This window comes from Melanostigma gelatinosum (genome assembly GCF_949748355.1).
Source record: "Melanostigma gelatinosum genome assembly, chromosome: 17".
Lineage (NCBI taxonomy): Eukaryota > Metazoa > Chordata > Actinopteri > Perciformes > Zoarcidae > Melanostigma > Melanostigma gelatinosum.
In genome coordinates this window covers 8,001,554-8,015,696 of record NC_136650.1, presented here as the reverse complement: position 1 = coordinate 8,015,696, position 14,143 = coordinate 8,001,554, and the positions used below count along the sequence as shown (strand labels likewise).

Below are 14,143 nucleotides of genomic sequence, written 5' to 3'. Positions count from 1 at the left end.
ACTCAATAGCGGGGCCGTGTTTGCGGTTTTCTCGTAGTCGACACGCTGTTTGTTCAAGTGTTTGTCAGAAGGAAGAAGTTTTATGTGCTTTGGAGGTTGAGATTTATTTATTTTTTGTGCGGATGAGGCGGCGTGATGCTCTGCCTTCGATGTCATAATTGGATAAACTCAAAATGAACAGCTGTATTTATTTATTCCTGATTATTTGTCACGACAAAGTTTCTATCCAACAACAAAATGTGTCTAGAAGACAGATTTAGCAATGCAATTTAGATGAACCCTGCTATGCTGTTATGTAACTGTGTACATTATCTGAATCAAACTTTTTGTTCTGGATGTTTCACAGCTGTCTGATTTTTTTTTTCTTTCTTTTTCTAAAGCTTCCACAGACATCTTGTACCGCTGCATCTCTTCTCGTCTGTTGCTCCATATCCGTCCAGAAAACACATCTACGTTATTCTTCTATCTCTCTATTTTTCTTTCCTGAGTAAACTACCCTTTGAGTAAATTCCACAGATGTCCTTTTGAGTTGCGCAGAGCGTCGGCCGTACAGCAGAGGTAGTTATATGTCAGTCACCCCCTGTTTTCCAGTGGGCTGTCTCTTTAATGGCAGGAAGTCAGAGAGAGTCCCGAGAGACGCTCAGAGGAGGAAAAAGACAGAGAAAGAGAGTGCTCTCTTTTATTTATTCAAGTCAAGGACATAACTTGAAAATCCATACTCCCATATAGGAAAACAAATCTCTTAACCTGTACTTTTCTACAGAATATAATCCTCTATTTTATTGAGCTGATGTGACATAAAGTAACTCCCATTTAATCACTCCTGAACAACCGAATTACAATGTATTTATAGATCCACTGAGGTGTTGGCTATGTTCAAATATGGCTCCACTGTAATGTTAATGAGCTGCGAATCATCGCGAGGCCATCGCTGATATGGCTTGGCAGGCACTCTGCTTTCCTAAGCTTTGAGACTTTGTGTCTCCAAAGAGAGCGAGACTATCTCACTGAAATGAATACACCAATCAAATAAACAAACTTCCAGATTCGGCTCCTCAACTTCCCACAATGTTGTTGTCGAGCGAGATTAGCAGGTTCAATCTGATTGATTGCGCGAAGCAAATGCATGCGCAGATAACACCCGATGGATTTGATGGACTGCAGAGGGACTGGGGAATAAATTCATTAGCAATCGGCGTGTCCTCCCAAATGTGTCTTTCTCTCCTGTGCGCCTGCTTTTCATTTACTCTCGGTAAACTTTTCACTCCTCAGGTTGGAGGAAATAGTCATTCCTCATCAATTACCCAGGCGCTGGTCACAGCGAGTTACAGCGAGATGTTGATTGACTTTGTAATTTAGGAGGTACAGTGTTGGAGAAATTCAGATTCCCTCACTAAACCATGGTCCAGATAGAAACCAAATGAAACATTGTATGAGAGGTATTTTGAGTTTACATGGCATCTGAAATATCAGCTCATAATAATACGTATAATATCAGTTTATCATTGGACTCTACAGAATACCACTGACTTCATCTCAGTTTAGAGGAGGAACTCACTGTATATGGTGTATATCAAGGTTCAAAACATGGTGTTTGTGTGTGTGTGTGTGTGTGTGTGTGTGTAAACTGCAAAAATCTGCACCTTTTCTCTTTAGGGCGCTTTTTTTTTAATAGGTGAGTTTCAGCACCAGCTCACTATTTGAAGTCTGTAAACCTGTGTGTGTTTCCGCATGGCTCCTAAAAGCGATCAATGTGTCAAGAAAGGCCAGGGGTGAAATAACACCGGCTTTATCTTTGCTCAGTGGACCTCATCCGTCTGTGATAGTACAAGTGATACTATGAAAACAGAACGGCGGCGTTGGTAGACCGAAGGTTTGACTAATGAGACCTCTCGAGTAACTCCCTCCTCAGACGCGAAAAGGGCAGCATATGAAAACGTCTGCCATCACCACCGACCATGCCTCTTTCCTTGACACTGTGGAGGCTTGCTGGACCGCAGACATTTGTCATTTAAAAAAGGAAAATTTCATTTCTAAAAATCCAATATTGAGTCCATTCAAAGATCATGTTCTACAGTAATAGTTAGCAGATTATATTTAGGAATGGCTTTGCAGGATTAGGGCTGATTTAAAACAATACATGGCGTTTCGAGCCATTTTGAACCATGACATTTTGCCTTGATGTGTTTCATCAAAGTAATGTTATGTCATTTAGTGTCTACCTTTAAAAAACATGTTTAAGTGTGCAAATACACTTCAAAATTCCCTGGATGCATGTTGTTTAAAAAACATTGGACACAAGTAACAAGTAAAAGATCAGCACAAAAAAAGAATTGGCGTAGACACTTCAGAGGGGACACTTAAACACACAGTGGTAATTAAGCCTAATTGCTCTGCATGGGGGGGGGGACATCAGGTTGCAGTTAACATTTTTCATTGGACAGAAGATTAAGTGTCCTAGCCAGTCTATCTATCTATCTTAATCACGCCAGCGTCTAAGAGAAAGCTCGCCCTGATCGCTCCAGCTCCTGATGAAAGAGACGGGCCGAGGAGATTCAGATAGCACTCCCGTGCCTGGGTGCTCCGTCCAGTGTGGGGGGTATATAGACAGGGAGAGTGATGCAGCAAACAGCTGCTGGGGAAGCATTTTAAGTCTGAGATCTTTCCTTCCTTCAACCCGAGGTAGAGTATATGGACCCTGATAACATTCCTGACCAGTCAAAGGTGACTTGTGTTTGTCCAAGAATTACTTCCGTGGCCTGCCTGCAAGGCGAGGAGGCTTTACTGTCAGTGAGGAGAAACATGCTACTGCACACATAAAACAATACCAATTAACCTTTAGTTGTGTAGCATCTTTCTTGACAGAACATGGTGCTTTGCAAAATTGAGGCCTAAAATTACAGCAAAAGAATAATCAATCAACACTGTGAAAATGTTGGGCTGTTTCAGACAAAAGTTGCTGATCTTTGGAGAGATTAATAATAGAACGGTGGTCTTACATTTGTCAAACAAAGATTGCCTGAAATAGAAATTCAGGACCAAAAGACAAAAACCCACAATGTGACGACATTTTAAAGCAACCAAATCAAGTCAACTTATCTATTTGCTTCAATGTCGCAGATAAAAAATTGGCCTCAAGGGGCCTCAAACTCATTTAAAAAAAGGCATTTTTAGTTGCCCTCTTTTTCTTGGGCGCAATTGACTCTCAATCACTCCCTTCCTTTCTTTTTCATTGACCACGTAAAACATCCCAAAATAGACATTGTGCGTATTAGACCCGTCTTGCACAGTGTGACAATCAATGAACTTATTATTTGTCACCAGTCTAAAGGTGCCTTTAGGCTGCTGGTTTTGAAATCTACGAGCCCTCATGGGGAAGGATTGCTCTCCTTTGGTCTTGTAGACTTTGGAACCACCTGTACAGTTGTAGCTCAACGATCGATGGCAGCAGTCAACAAAGGGAAAGTCGTTGATTTGAGTTGAATGAGAGACTGTTATCTTAGCAGGAGCAACTACCTCCTGAAAGTTACTGATCCAGGTCTAACAAGAAGTCTGGCACATAACCCCAAGTAAAACCGTAAGTTGTCATTTTTACACTTTGGTATTCGTATGGATTAAATAAACAAGATATAAAGTTGCATCCTGCATTTAAGAGCTTAAGAGGTGTCAAATGAGTTACCTTTGTAGCTAGCGGTTTCCCCTTCTCTCGGGTCTTTATGCTAAGCTAACTGTCTTCTGACTATACAGACGGGAGTGGTATAAACCTTCAATTTTCAAAACTAGTACCGATTCCATACCTGATATTGATTGCTATTTAAATGCCTTTTCAGTACCATACTTCATACAAAACCCTTAAATATCATGTTTTGTGAACATGTGCAACTACTGGAACTTTTCCCAGAATAAGTCTGTGATATGCTAAATTGTCTAAATACTGAGCACTTTTCGTCATTACCAAAAGAAGTAATGGGTTTTTAAACAAAGCTCTACCCACAGGTAGTAAGTGGACAGATTGGTGTAATACGTCATTCTCTTCAGTGCCTATTACAAGGCTGCTGAGCTTTCGTTGAGCTGAAGGACAATGGGGTTCAGTCTCTTGTTGGAAACGGAGAATGGATTGGTTATTCGAGATAAAGAAAAGGTTGCATTGTTTAAGATGAAGCACACATCTCACAGCACATTTTGAGAGTATCCTTTCTACTTCTCTAATACGTCATGGACGATGAAAACGTTGGCCAAGATAGAAGTTCAGCAAGCCAAATTTGGTTTCTGCCGTTGGGAGTGAAAGTAATGGATCTTGTCGTTTCAATCCTGGTGGAGACAGTAGAAAGTGGTTGAGAGCAGTGTTTCAGGACGGCCTGTGCCAAACTAAGCTGTTGAACAAAGGGAGGGGGTGGAGAGACTATCAACGGTGTCTCATCCCTGTGTAATTCCCATCATTCTGCCTCTCGACAAACATGACCGTGCTGCAATAACAGCAGTTTGAAAGGATATAGCGACATGTGTGCAGCAGCTTGTTTCCCTTCCATACTGGGGAGTTCATACGTGAAAGGGTGAATACGTTTCTCTCCTTAGTGCTATCAGAAGGCCACACAGCATGCCTGGGGATCCAAGGAGAAAGCTATCTATTTTAGGGGTGACTGCCTCTATGAGTGTTTATTTTCACTGATAATGTGGGCCAAAACCAACAGTCGGATGATGCAGAAAGGCTAAGAAATGCTCGGAGGAATAAAAAGCTCTTCCTTCCTGACCCTGAAAACTTGTAAAAAGGAAACCATGGAAATTGCTGAAGGCCACTACAATAACAGATTCAAAAAGAAAAGTTGTCTCGGCCGTACCAGCGCTATGACTAAAAGCAAAAAGGAAACAGAGCTCTCTGCTTAGCATGTCATGGGAATAGGGAAAAACATTACGCCCATGCCGCAGTATTTCCACATGGATGTGAAAACGGAGCCCAACATTGTTAATGAGCCTGATTTTCAGGAAAAGGGGACAATTAGTAGTTTTGTCACGCTCAATATGGCAAGCCACTTTGTTTTGAAACCCCCCCCCCCCCCCCCCCCGCCCCTTTTTCCAGAAATCATATTTCAGTGCAGTCGGTGGCCCTAAACATGCTGTAAGTTTTGATATCGGGCAGGCAGGTTTTGTACACCTACGTCTCTTTAAAGCTCAATAAACGTTTTTTTTCTCTGCGTCTTGAATCCGTCTAGTTTACCTTATTGCTGCTATAACGCACGCATTTGGTTCCTTTTCCATCACTCATCGGAGTGAATCGCTCTCTGGTGGGCACTTTATAGGGGATTTATTTTGTTTTAATTATAAGGTTATACATTTGGCTAAATGCGTGCAGGATTTATGACATCCCTTCTGAAAACATTGTTGCTTTAAAGCTTGTAGCTTGGCACCCAACCGATGCATCTGTGAAATAAATTGAGAGCTTCCACTGATGGTTTGTGTTTCCGCGTGCCCTCGAGTACATTCATCCCCGTAATGTTGCAAAATGTTCTTCATTTGGTTTCCGAAGGTTTTATGAATGCCATTGCTTTGCAATGTGTAACTCAGGCATGGAAGTGATCTCTTTAACCTGCATTGATAGATTGTTTTAGGCAAAACCTGCTATACACCCAAAATTGACATATACCGGTAAGCATTTCTTTTCCGTGGCTCCCTGATGAATGTGAGTCCGATATTCACTCTTTTTTTAGCTCTGTTTTTGGTCTCCACCAACTCTAGAGGGAAATATCTGACTTTTATGCTGCTACATGTTCCACTATGTTCAACAGCTAGTTGCTAATTTTGTCCGTCTGTTGTCTGCTGCGATTTACGATTTTTGCGGATTCCGATTTCCTTTCTTAACATTTGCAGTTTAGCTCCGTGCTGTCGGCAGACAAGCCGGCCACGGTGGTTACTCTGAGCAGCTTGCATGGGAATGAATTATAATATAATAAAGGTCTGATTAAGTTCGTAGTTCCAAATGTTTTTAAGGTTGCTTCTCCACAACTTATTTTGGACTCGCAGTTGTGAACGTTATGTCTTCTTCACTCACTGACACACGTTTTCTGTGTGGCTGTGAAATGACTGTCCGTGCTGCTTTGTGCAGACGTATAACTTTCACGACGTCAAGCATCATTGCTGATATTTAAAAAAATGGCACAAGCTGCCTGCTGTGATTTAAAAGACACGGACGAGAGCCATGAGAGAAATCAAAACATTTCAACAAGCTGAAAGACACTCAAATAGAGCTGAGAGGAACTGCAGAGGCACCTGATAATCATCTGTGGGTTCGTCATTACAAGCCACCCCTTGCACACACACACACACATGTGGTCATTTGCTAATATAAAGACACTGATTACAGCAGATTTAATGCATTGTGAATGTGAGTGCTCTGCAGTGATATTGACTGGCGTTAAAATATTTTCTTTTAAAATGAGTGGAACAAGAGCAAGAGCTTTATTCTAAGGAATGAGTATGAATAATATTATTCCGGGCAGGCGAGTGGAAGTCATTTGTACTGAGAGTGTAAGTTATGGTCAGAAGAGCAGCCAAGAGCACAAGGTTCATGGCTGTATCTCTGCCACTGCTAAGGCTGAGTGATTGGGAGCCAAACATTAGATGGTAATAGGTTGGACAGAGCAAAACATTAGACATTATAGTCAATCTGAGCGCGCAGTACAACGGGCAAGTATTGTGGCGTTATCACGGCCTGCTGCAAATCACAACTGTGTTTGAACTTGTTTCAGTCCCAGAACCGGCTGTTATCTTCATTGTATTTTTTGCTTTATAATGACTCTTGATTAAACAGAGCAGATGATAATATTACTCACCCGTATCTGCTGCTATTTATTTTCCTCCAGGCTTTAGGTTCGGTCACGATGTGGCGCTGTAAATCAAGGTTTGATGGAGTTCGAGGGAACTGAAACGGCATGAAGAAAGCAAACCGCGTTTGAGAATTTCAGCCGCTCGCAATGGATACCGCAGGATGTCCACACAGTGGGAATTTACAGTAACGTGTCAGTCGCTGTTTTGTTTTTCCCCCCTGCTGTACTTTCAGGAAAAGATAACAGAGAAAACATGCATGTCTTGAGTTGCCGGTTCTGGCAGGGAGCTGGAGAATAATCTGAATTCACTGCAAGTTGTAAATGCTCTCACTGGTATCTCTATATGTAAAAGTCCTGTAAAGTCTGAAGTGGGGAGAAGAATTCCTGAAGCCTCCCCACATGCTGCCTCTGTGGACAACTCTCCCCGCAGCGTTTCTCTCATTCGCCCCGACAGATGTTGCTTTCTGAGTGGATGTCTTTGTCTGTCAACGCTGGGGAGCCTTCCAGAGGACAGAACCCGTCCACCGTTCTTTCTTTTTTTAAGGAGTTCAACCCCCGTGGATTTGGTGTTGCTATGATTTCAAACTGAAGGAAGACAAAAAGACGCGCAATCGGATGGTTGAAAGAGATGCTTGAACCTGAAAAGCGAGGGCTGTAGAATCAATCCGAGTCGTTGGGAAAACTGATGACAGGAAGCAAGTAAAGGTGAAAAAGAAAGAAAGTGATGGAGACAGGATGTAAGATACTGAGTGAAAAAGAAACTGCTTCAGTCTCCCACAATGGGGGCTAGATAGATGTTCAAATAACTAATGGTTGGCTTCTCTATTTTAGTTTTCTTCTTGTGGTGGTGGGATAGCAGCCACTTGTTCTTAAAGCCTCCGTGTCGCATTACCTCACTTATTTATTTAATCTCACTTGTCCTGTGGTGTGGGTGAGAGAGGAGGGTCGGTGGGTGAATATCGTGTGATGCATGAACTTGCAACGTGAGGCCCACACATCGTTACGGTAGACAGTCTGGAACCCGTCTCTGTTTTCTGTGGGAGGTTTGAACAACTCAGGGCGCTATAGGTCTCGGCCTATCGGTGAAGTGTAAGCATTTTAAAGCTTTTGCAGTAAAGCTGCAAAATCAGGGAACGTTGGGATTTTCAACGGCAGCACGGACGAAGACGAAATCTTGCAACACGTGCTGAATTGAGCGACGCGTCACCGCAACCCGTTTATAAACGGGGCTTTTCTGAATGTTCATAGACTGGTTACAAAAAACGCAAGTCGACTTGAACTGGTTTGACTCACTGAAGAGTCAAAGAAGAGGAGAGAAACTAGTGCAAAACGCAGTAAAGACTGACGCTGAGCCGAAACAAAACGAATCCATCTGAATTAGGTCAATAAAATATTTTTATATTTCCTTTCTTCCAGGGGGGACGGGGCATTGGCAGGGGAAACACTGATATAGAAGCTCATATACACCCACAAATCTGCATATATGTTCCGATAACACACTCCCGACCCTGCTTTCGGAGCTGTGTTTGCCTCGTCCGGGACCCGAGCCAGGCTTCTCACGTTCAGCACCAGGGCCGGAGTTGGCACAGAAACCACAGACGTGACACAGTACAGCATGTTATGTGTCCCCTCCACTGTTCCAAAATAACACCCTCGAAACACATTACAGAGCATGTCGAAAGTCCTCATAAAATCATTCTTTTCATCCTTCGTCCTCTCAGCTCGTTGCGCTTTTTGGTTGACGGCCCAGTCAGCGATGTCACAGCAGGTGATTAGCTGATGGAAAACACCTGCTGCACCCCGTTTGTGTTGCATGCTTTGATGAAGATGTTCTTGCCTGATACAGATTTTGATGCCTGGAATAAGGGATTTAGCTTCTACCGGTAATGTATAAAATCAATATCCTCCATTGAGTGGAAACTGATTGTGGTCACTCTTCAATAAGATAACATGAGGATGTAACACATCACGTATTCTGAGCCGCATAAATGACCTTGAACATAAAAATAGTTTTGACTTCAGTTTCCTTGATTTATCATGTCATGTCGATATTTGATACATGTTTTGGCATCCGTTGCCTCATTCATTGGCACACTTTATACTGTCATACTTTAAATGACAGGACCACTTCAACACGACTGGATGCAGATCAGTAGCTTGTTGACCTCAAGCGGTGTCATGAAATGGGCCTTCAGCAGACGAGATGTAAGTATTCTTCCTGGCTCAAGTTTTTTCGCCTTGACTACCACATTGGTGGATGGAAAACCACAGTAAAGTATCCTAACACTTATCGCTCCTCCAAAGTACAAGTGTATCACAGTAGTCCGCAGACCGGCCCTGAAATGTGCTGCCGTGCGTTGACCTCACAGGAAGCCGCTCATAAATCTCTCATTGATCGAACAGATGGATGTGCTTTTTTCTGGGGTCTGCGTTTACAACCGAAATACAAATGCTTACAAATGGTTCTTGATGTTTATTGAAATTGACTTGTTAGCAGTGGTTGTGCCGACGGAGAGGCTAAATCTCCAGAGGCCTGCGTGTTTGTGGACTTCTGCGTGTCTGTGCAGATGAATGTGTGCCACCCTAAATGTCCGTTTCTGCACACGTGTTGGTGCACGACATCGTGCTGATGGCCTGTAAAAGAATCAAATGAGATGTTACTTGCTCCGACTGAAAAGAGGCTGTAGCGTGCATCTGCTGCATCATGTCTAGAATAGCACATGTCAAACCAATGATGCTCTTTCTGAACAATGTCGAAAACACACTTCCTGTCTTCAGTTACGTGTGTGTCCTCGCTCAACAGTGAGTGTACCAACACATTTTTTCCTTTATATTTAACAGTATACAGCTGAGGTCCTTGGGCTGTTAAGAAAGTTAAGTTTTCAAAGTTCATTCTTGATCTAGGAAAACAAAGATCCATGAACCACCAGGTGCTTTTAAAGGGCCAGTGTGTGCAGCATTTAGGGGGATCTGTTGCTATCGTTGTGGTTTTGTTACCTTAAAGCGAGCCGTTTACATCGAGCGTGTTCTCTTCACAGAGTCCGCTGTGTTGCGCCGCCGTGTTCCTACGGTAGCCCAGAACGGACAAACCAAACAGTGGTTGTAGATAGGGGCCATTTACCTTTTTCACATTTTCGTGGCAGTCCACGTAGTTCTCTGCTTTAAAGACAACATTTTTGAGGAGTTCAAAAATGACTTTGAAAAAAATGGAAATCTAAACATCTACAATACCATGCCAACTGAGAAAACAGTATCTGCTGATGTAGAGCACGCCATTCAATCAAAAGCTCCGCTAAAGTGAGATTTAATAAGAGTTAAAGTACTTCATTCAACCACTATTTCCGCCGTACTCTACCCCCTGAAGTACGAGAGGCTAACAGGACGAGATCAGTTCCGTTCCGTTTGTGTTTGGTGAAGATCTGCCTGGTTTATAAAAATGGTTTATGCTTTGGAGGTCTGTGGGAAGTCCTGTGTGATGTGCGAGGATGTTTTGCTTTATTGTGTTGACATAACGATCCCAGCAGTTGGTTTTGATCATTTGAGCCATCCTCTTATTTTTACACACTCATCTGGTGCACTTCAGCCCGAAGAAAGCGTAAAAATACACAGAAACCTGGGCACAGGAAAGACCAGGGGTTATACATCCAGTGCACCATGTGTCATCTATGCTTCTCTGAACCCTCCTATTCTTTCCTCCTGAGTTATTTTGCATCATTTAGTATGCTGCTAATCACCCAAAACTGGAAAGCCCGACAAATTGCACGTTTCCCATGCGTGTTCCAACTGATTTTAGATGCGTGACTCACAAATATATTCATCCCGCGGCTTTGCTAGGAAGAGCTGTATCGCAGCAGACTACAAAGACGTGCTACACACGCGTTATCTGCTTTTTCATCCATCATCGGCTTTAAGGCCAGACAGCGGCAACTGTTTCTGATGTTGCGGCGGTTTGAAAAGTGTCCGTGAGCTGCGTTTTATCACTAATAGCAGCATCTGCTTTCCCCCTCTCCAACAGCCGCGGTGAACCGCAGGTCAGACTGAAACAGCTCCATCTGGAGATGTTAGTCTGGCTACCGCACCTCGTCTTCCTGCTCATCTCTTCTTTTTGTTTAGATTGAGTGTCACTTCTGCATCACTTAAGGGGGGAATTTAGGCCTGCACGCCCACACACTCCATACTGCCTTAATGTACCACCATCCATTCTTAAAAGTGCCTCATGTCTCCGCTGATGTGATAAATAGCCCGGCGTCTGTTAGCCACCGGCAAAAGCAACAGTGGAAAGTGACTCGGCGTGAGTAACTTAATCTGGACCCGATGGCGATAGCGTCGATCCGTCTTTGGTGACAGAAGCAACGCGAAGCAGAGATTGTAAGAAAGAAGGGGGGGGGGTAGATAACGCAGAGCATCAGACAGAGAAAACGAGGAAAAACTGCACGGCTGCGGTCGGCGTTTCACTGTGGTGATTGTAACCCTGGACGACTGCAGCGTCGGTTTATAAACTCCGGAGTCCTCGCTTAATGGGATGTCGGGATGAAAGATAAACACGAACGTGACGTTGAAAGAAACAACCCCCGTCATTAAACGCCCATTCGTTTTGATTAGAAGAGACACCCAGCTTTGATAGATGGTGGTGCTGGCACACACAGACGCTGGAAGCAGGGGCTTTTTCTTCCCCTGAAATGTTGCCCGGCTCGGAGGTTTTAATACATAACAGTAATGTTTCTGTCATGGCCTGAGCTTGAAACAAAACATGTCCTTTTGCATCTACTTCTGCAGCTTCTTGGCAGAGGAATCCCCCCCGCTGTGATGTTTAGAGGGTACTCTGGAATGCTATCTCAAGTATTTGGATGTAAACGCCTCCTCCGTGGGATGGAGGGGTTTTTTGTGGTAGCCCTGTGTGCTTCAGCAAAAGGGGCAGACTGACATGGCCTATTGCATTAACACCAAAATAAAAAAATCCATCGTCAGGGACATTCCTGCCCAGATGTGTCCCCGAGGACAAGTTCCCATGCAGGACAACCTGCGTCACGATGTCTACAGACTGCCCCTCTGCTGGTACTTGCTGTTTCAGACCTAGATGAATGAGCAGGTCCCGGTTTGTTTGGTTGTTTGGGTTCCGTACACATTCCCATGCCTTGGGTGAGTGCAAGTACTTCCTCTCCCATACGGCCAGATACGCATAATTAATTCGATTCATTTTTGGGCCCACTTTGACATCAGAGAGCAGGATTGTAACTGGAGGATTTGTGAAAATACACATTCATGCTTAAGTTGTACTTCGCTGTATTTATTTTTCGTCCAACGTGGAATGAAACCACAAGACGTTGAGATGGTTTCGTCTGCTTGAGGTTTGAGTCAAACGTGAAATATGTCGTTTAGTACAGTGTTTGAAGGTCAAATGGGTCCTTAAGTACTTTTCTCGGGGAACTACTGCTCCGTCCAAGGGGGGCTATAAACAATATTGTGACAGCTGTACATCCAGTGGCTGCTACGCAATTATGTTGAAAGGGTACAACATTTGATGTTGGTCATCTTACTGTACAGACATTACTCTTGTTCTGGATTAGGCCTACTCTAAGGACTCTAATGGTATCAGTACTACACTTAAAGTACACTTCAAAGTTTTTCTGTAGCTGGAAAACCAGACCAGCTTTCACTATTCTCATCCTTACACGCAAAAGTGTGACAATTTCTCGTTTCTAAGATGCGCCGAAATTGGGACGTGAACATTTCTGCATTGACGCAGTGACACCGTTTGGTTTCATTTCAGTAAATTCTTTAAGTCTTTATTGTGTTTTGCTGTCGTCTGCTTTCTGTCACGCTTGTTTCTCTCCTCTGATCTGTGTGTTTCTGGGCGGAACTTTTTCGAAAGCTCTTTTTAAATAAAAAGGGAGTTCTCTTCCTTTTGTAATGACCAACTGATAATAATTAAAAGCTGAATTTATCAGATACCGGATCAAATTGATCCTGCTGACAGGTCACAGTCTCACCTTTAGCTGCGGAGCTACATAGGCTATGTCAATACAATCGCTAAGAGGGTCTAAAAAGTTGCTGAATCTAGCGAGAAGATTTGAACGGTAGTTCCACAGACAGCTCCACCAGCTGCTCAGCTCCAGATTAACGTGAATAAAATATTAACGTGATGTACTTCACGTATAACTGAGGAACCCTGACAACCATTTATTGACTCACCTTAGCTGTATGGTCAGTACTCGAGTGCTATCTATAGCTACAACGTACCGGTAGCTGACGCCGGATGGTTTGACCGACAGGATCATCACTCTGCTGGGCTTTGTGAGCAGCACAATCAAGTAATCCTCGCTAACTTTTTAAATATCAGAAGTGGCATTTCACTCCGAAGAAAGAAAAATACATCATTTGGCTGAGTGCACTTGACACCAGCTCAAGTTGCACCATGTTTCATTTTGTAGTTTGGTTAACTCCCAAAATATGTGTTGACACAGCTTATAAAGTCGAACAAAACGGGAAGCCTGCTGACAGTTTTGACTCTGCCCTTGATTTAATTAGGTGCAAGGGTGTTGGAGGTTTTCGTTACAGGGGTTACTGTTGCAATGACTTTAGCATTAAAGCCTGTACAATAGATTTTTAATGTTTTCCTGCATGCTTTTTAAAACCCCTTTTTTTTTAACTACTATGCATTCCTCTACAGGGATTTCAAATAAAAGTTCCACATACCGTCCGTGACTTGAGCTTTATGTGCTGCTACTGGAATCAGGTTAAAGCGTAGAGTTATCACTTTCTGGATCAACTGTGAAAATTAATTTCCGGAATGAATTTTGAACGTAAAAACAAGCAAATGTCCACAGCACCGCACCAGTATCAATAACAGAAAAGTAAAAACATTTCTGTTGGATGTGCTCACGCGAGCTCCAGAGTGATGAACAACTCAAGTTCAAGGCAAAACATGCTGTCCGTCTCTTTTTCGATGCGAAGAGAAAGTCCATTCTTTCCAATACACAATGTCAAAACTTAATTTGTTTACCTCATTTGACTTTTGAGATGAATTGGCTTTCATCCTACATATTTCAGACGTACAGAAGACCTGCTCTGATTCGTCTCGCTCTGAGGCTTGTAGTTAATCACTGAAGGTATGTCTTATAGACGCAGCACTGTCAGAGTACTTGATTTAAAAAGTCCTCAAGCTAGAAGCCACATTCACATGGTGTGATTTCTGTTGGTGATGATACGTCTTCATTTAGGACAAAGCTTGGCGTAAAAGACCAGATTTGTTTCTTGAGGGGAAAAGTGACAAGAACATAAAAAGCTAACTGCCACATTCATGTTTTGAAATATGTCATTTC

At 43.0% G+C, this 14,143-nt stretch overlaps 1 protein-coding gene across 1 annotated transcript in view; it reads left to right on the top strand.

Annotated features, from left to right (window-relative positions):
- The window catches only part of angpt1 (angiopoietin 1), a 52,346-nt gene that overhangs the window by 1,303 nt on the left and 36,900 nt on the right, over window positions 1-14,143 (top strand). The window lies entirely within an intron of this gene.